A 5,197-nucleotide genomic window follows, 5' to 3' on the forward strand; every position below is an offset into this window, starting at 1 on the left:
TCTAGGAATTTAAATTCTGCCTGTACACCCAAGCATCCAGGAACTGGTGTGATCCAGAACATAGATCGTGAGTCCCAAAAGGATGCCTTGATGTGGGACTCAGGATACTACTTCATTTTCCTGCGTGATGGAAATTAAACTATTGCCCCATTTTCCTGAGAAGTGCTTTGAAACTCAGTCAATATCACAGAAAAAAAACCAAACAAACAAACACAACAACAACAACAAAAACCAATAAAAAACCAACTTGTAATAATGTTAATGACGCACAAAAAGAGGTGCAACTAATTATTTATTTCAAAAGGCAACAGCAGTTTGAAACCTGCTCGTGTTTCACGTTTCACTGGTACAAAGCTTCTGGAGAAATGCATCAGGAATGCTTGAATGCAAGTGAAGGGGTTTCATGTCCAAACAGAAACAAATCACTGAGGTGCCTGAACGCAAGACATCGCCAAGGCTTTGCACATGTCACTCACTCACAGAAAATCTCACCTAAGCACCAAAATGACTAAAGCTAAAACAAAAGTAAGTTGCTGAATTATTCTGTGAATTTTCAAGTTGTAGCTACACTGCAACTGTTTGAACCCTTTTCAGATGGTTTTCCTTAAACTTCTCATGCTTTTTAAGGATTGTATAAATATTTCCTTGATCATGTAAGAAACTTTATTAAATAAAACCAGGTTTTGCATCTCTTCTGATGTTTCTTTATTCTCAATTTACTGTGCATGTTGTATTTGAATAGATTTTAATGGGTGACATCTAACCATACCATAGTAAATTGTGGAGGAGACTAGTATTCAGAATGATTACAAGGAGGATTTGTTTATAAAACAGGGAAAAACCTCAGCGTCTCTTTATTTGTTTTTATTAAGGGCAATGCTGGCTTGCATGCAATAATATTTTAATGAATGCTGTGAGAATCTAGGAGGCAGAATAGCTAATGGAGAGCCTGGGACACCTGAGTCTAGCTTAGACTCAGGTAGGGAAGTCATAATTCCGCATATTGGAAGGTACAGTTCTGCAGCACACTGACCCTGGTGCATTCCTGGCTCCAGAAATCCCTTCCCCTGCCAGGAGGGACCCTTCTGCCTGGAGGAGTCACTCCAGTGCCAGCACAGCAATCCACTGCCTTCTCCCAGCTGTATTAATGAAATTCCTCGCGGGACCACACTGGAAGAAAGACCATTGAAGTGATTACAATTAAAAATAGCTCTTCCTCTGCTCCTCCCACAAAGAGTTTATTTTTAACTTCCATCACTTCAGTGCGCTGATTTAAGCATTTCTCTACACGCAGTTGTTTTGGCACGGCTGAGGAGGTGACAAGCTGCAGGCCAGAGGTGGGAACAAGCATCTGGGGCAAGAGCTGGCCGCAGCAGCTTAGCTGGCAAAGGCAGTGTATCATGGGACTATGGTGTGATAGTTCACCGTGTGAACTTAAACTTTGCCTTTCCTGAGTGTTTTCATAGCCATGAAGCATCTCCAAATACTTAGTACAGGAGAGCAGGTCCAGTGTTGCCTTCCTACCCCAGCCCCGTTCATTTACACCAGAGATTTACAGTCACGTGGGCCAAATCACCAAGAAATACAGTGTACATGAAGCCTCAGCTGAATCCTGAGGCTGACATCCTTAAAGACATTTAGATAGCTAACTTTCAGGCAGTGGAAGGCTTAAATGGGCGGGGTTAGGAGCAGGCATATGGTCAGGGACGATGCCTTGGCCATAGGACAGCGGCCACCTGCCCACCCACCCTCCCAGGTCTCTTCTCACAGCCTTCTATGTTTGGCTTGCATTCCAAGGATCAAGCTGTGTATGGGACTCAAGATGGAGGAAGAGCTTCTGGCAGGTCGTTTGGGCCACGATCTAGGATTCTTCCATATTTTCTTAAAGCACAGGCCATGAGTCACTTGCTGAAACCATCTTCCTTTTCTCTACAGCTTCCTGACATTTTGTGGACCTCAGGCTGTGGTGGCCATTTGACTTCTTCTGTCCCCTGCCTGTGATTTCGGTCTTTTGAGGACTTGAAATCTATGACCCAATTTGAATTTTTGTTAACAGCTATGTTAGTAAGCACTTGGATGAACCTGCACAGCCTTTAAGCAGCCAGGAAGTCCGATAATATCTAATCTTATCCTTGTCAGGGTAAAAGAGTGTCCCCAGCACACTATTGACCAATAATACATTCTAGAGCAGACAACACTGCATCATGCAACCTATCCTACAGTTCCCTATGCTAAAATCAGTTATCTGACGGGCTCACGTGTGAAAGCATCACAGCAGGACGTCATCTAGAACACACTAACCTCAGTGGAAGAAACACCAACCCAGCTGAGTCTGGAGCTCTCCTTTAATACCTCGAGTAACTCACTTCACCTATCACAATCTGACTTTTGCACCTCCCCCGTGTTCATCAGACATTACTTTTTCTTCCAGTCTTGAACCAGATTAGGAACCTAGGGGATTTTCCTGATGATAACTGGCAGCAGATTTAATACTTCAGTGTCAAGCTCTTCAAAAAAGGTCTTGTTTGCCTTCATGAGCATAATGCTTCTCTTCTGCTCCACGCACACTGTTTCAGTCCTCCTTGAGGCTGAGTCCCTGAAACCTTCTTGTAATGCAAATAAATTTAAAACAAAATAAAATAGCATTACAATGGCTCTAAAGTAGCACTTCCATGGCACTCTACCATATATTGATGGCAAAAACGAAATGCCAAATTAAAAGGCAACCTTGAAAATCATCTAGCTCACAAAAGTATGATTTTGTGGTGGAATGGGGCAGCCCAAACTTGGCTGGACCATGTTGGACCACAAGAATCCCCAGTCCTTCAAAAGCTCAGTAGAGTCTTAGTCCTTCGCTGTCTGCAGAATTAGCTTTGAAACCACTTCTTCAAAGTCTCTCACTGCTTTCAATGACTTTACCTGCACTGGAGCATTTTTCCATTCATCTGTGAACCTCAATCATGACTCTTCTGTCCTCACTTTGCAGAGGTGAAGAATTAAACAACCTGTACAGAGTACATAGAATCTACACACTCACTGTGGAGAGCACAATATATGGTATGTAAAAAGTTTTTAAAAACCATCCTACTTTCCTAGCAGTCTTTACTTATCTGTCGAGCTGGAAGTTATTTCAGAGAACACTCACGCTACTCATAAAAAAGCCATTATCAAAGTCAGCCAAAATTCCAAGCATAAAAAAGAAAATTGAAGGGCAGGCAGGTAACTAATCCATTTTGAAGCTGTCAGGTTGTGACCTGAGGAAAGGCAAAAATTAGCTTCTTACCTTAAAGGGGAACAACAGAGGGATTTAAATAAGGAAGGATAAATGACCAACAAACAGTTGCTGCCTGCCCAGAAAACCTTCCCAAGAAGAGATGTAGCCACAGTGGATGGCTACAAACTGCCAGACAGGCAGTGTTGACTCACAGCTCCCACTCCTGAGCTTCCTTTCTCGTTTGCAGCTTATGTAGAAGAGTGTAAAGGAGGAAAAGCCATGGAATAATGAAGATGAATGCAATAAATAGACCTGAGCCTGTCTAGTTGTTTTAGTGGTTAATGCCACTAGAGAAACACTGCAGGGCTTTAAGCAATTCTTAGTGATGAAGATTTATGAAGCCCTTTTAAAAACTTCATTAAGGGGTCAGAGAGATTTAAGTGGCCTCACAAGCTCTGTGCTAAGCCAAGAGATTCACTTTGCAGAAACTCAGCCAAAGACAGCAAGGACAGAGCTGGCTTGCAAGGGCTCTTCAGACACTCAGGGAACAATGCTGAGTACCCTGTGCATCTGGGCAGGACAGCTTGTGCTGAGGTCCTAGCAGGGTTGTGGCAACCAAGATGGTTAAAGGAAGTTGCTTAGCAAAAGTATTTCCTCTGAATAATGTTAAGGCCAGCACAGTCTGGTAAGCAAGCCAAGTCTGTATACACTGCTCACATAACATTCTTATTCCAGTTTCCCTCAGATTGTCTGAAATAGTGTAAAGCTTTTTTTTTTTTTTTTTTTTTTTTTTTTTTTTTTTTTTTTTTTAATATTTATTTATTTAGTTGGGATTTATTTTCCTCCTTCAGACAACAAGTGCTGCCTGAAATCCATCAAATCATAGCCCAGAATCTTACCTTCCATACTGATGCCTCCAAGCAGTTGTTTTGGACTGTGATTATTTAGATATAAATAGCAGTGCTCGTTAATTTAGCAATCACTCCCAGCTATGAAAATGCAAATTGAGCTGGCTTATTTGTGTTTTTGAGAAAGAGAGAAGGTGGTGGTGGTAGGTGGGAAGGGGAATATTCCCCAGGTGCTGCTGTTTATCACCTTTTTGTCTCACCCTGAGCCAGGGAATGTTTCATCTGCACCCTGCAGAGCTTTGCTGGGCTCTGTTCCATCACCACTGAGGTGGGTGTGCATCACGCACCTCTTGTAAAGTTGGTTCTTGGACCAAGAGCTTGTGTCAACCCCATTAAAAAAAAAATAAATCCTGGACTTCTTTTTAATAGGTATGCAGCAGAATAAGCTCAGGTAGCTGGCAAAGGCAGCAAACTTTGACAGAGCAAGAGATGAAGGCTGCTTTTGTAGCTTCACAAGTAAAACTACCACTCCCTTTGGCTTGCTGGGGCTGCCTGGCCGTGGGGAAGCAGCCATGATGGAGCAGGCTTCATGACAGGTTGTAAAATTCAGTACAAACCTAAGCAGCACAAGCAAGCAAGCTGTGCTTCAGCTTGGCTGCCCACCTGAGCACCCTTTATTGGATTCCTATAACCTGATGTTCTGTGCTTCTTTTGGATTGTGCTGCACAGCCTCAGTGAGGTGAGGAGGAGAGGGGCCGGAAGGAAAGAAGGTAAAAGGAGAAAGTGAGTAGAGCATGGAGAAAGGGAGACCTGAAAAATCTTCAGTAGGGAGAGAAATCCTTCAGTGCACCCTCGAAGACCTCCCTCTCCTCACATCCCATCCCTGAGAGCTGCCAGCAGCAGGCACTGACAGAAACCTCCTCCAGAAAGGCAGGTTATTGTCCCCTGCGTGTTAAAAACCTTGGAATCTAAACACCTCCAGCATTAATTGAAACGAGCTTCTGAATTTTCTCAGTGCTTTGTTGGACAGAGAATCTAAATAATAGAATCAGCTTAGCAACTAATTTTCAGGATTTTAAGGGACCTTGTTCATGCCAGCCCTCATTCAGGAGCACACTTTTTACATTCACAGAGA

At 43.0% G+C, this 5,197-nt stretch overlaps 1 long non-coding RNA gene across 1 annotated transcript; it reads right to left on the reverse strand.

Annotated features, from left to right (window-relative positions):
- Positions 1–669: 669 nt before the first annotated feature.
- LOC120764037 (uncharacterized) lies at positions 670–4,152 on the reverse strand. Its single transcript, XR_005704155.1, has 3 exons — positions 4,114–4,152; positions 2,920–3,005; positions 670–1,170 (listed from the first exon to the last, which is right to left on the reverse strand). It is a non-coding gene; the product is annotated as an uncharacterized LOC120764037 (long non-coding RNA).
- Between the last annotated feature and the right edge of the window lie 1,045 nt (positions 4,153–5,197).

The sequence above is a fragment of the Hirundo rustica genome, chromosome 1 (assembly GCF_015227805.2).
Source record: "Hirundo rustica isolate bHirRus1 chromosome 1, bHirRus1.pri.v3, whole genome shotgun sequence".
NCBI classification, from domain to species: Eukaryota; Metazoa; Chordata; class Aves; order Passeriformes; family Hirundinidae; genus Hirundo; species Hirundo rustica.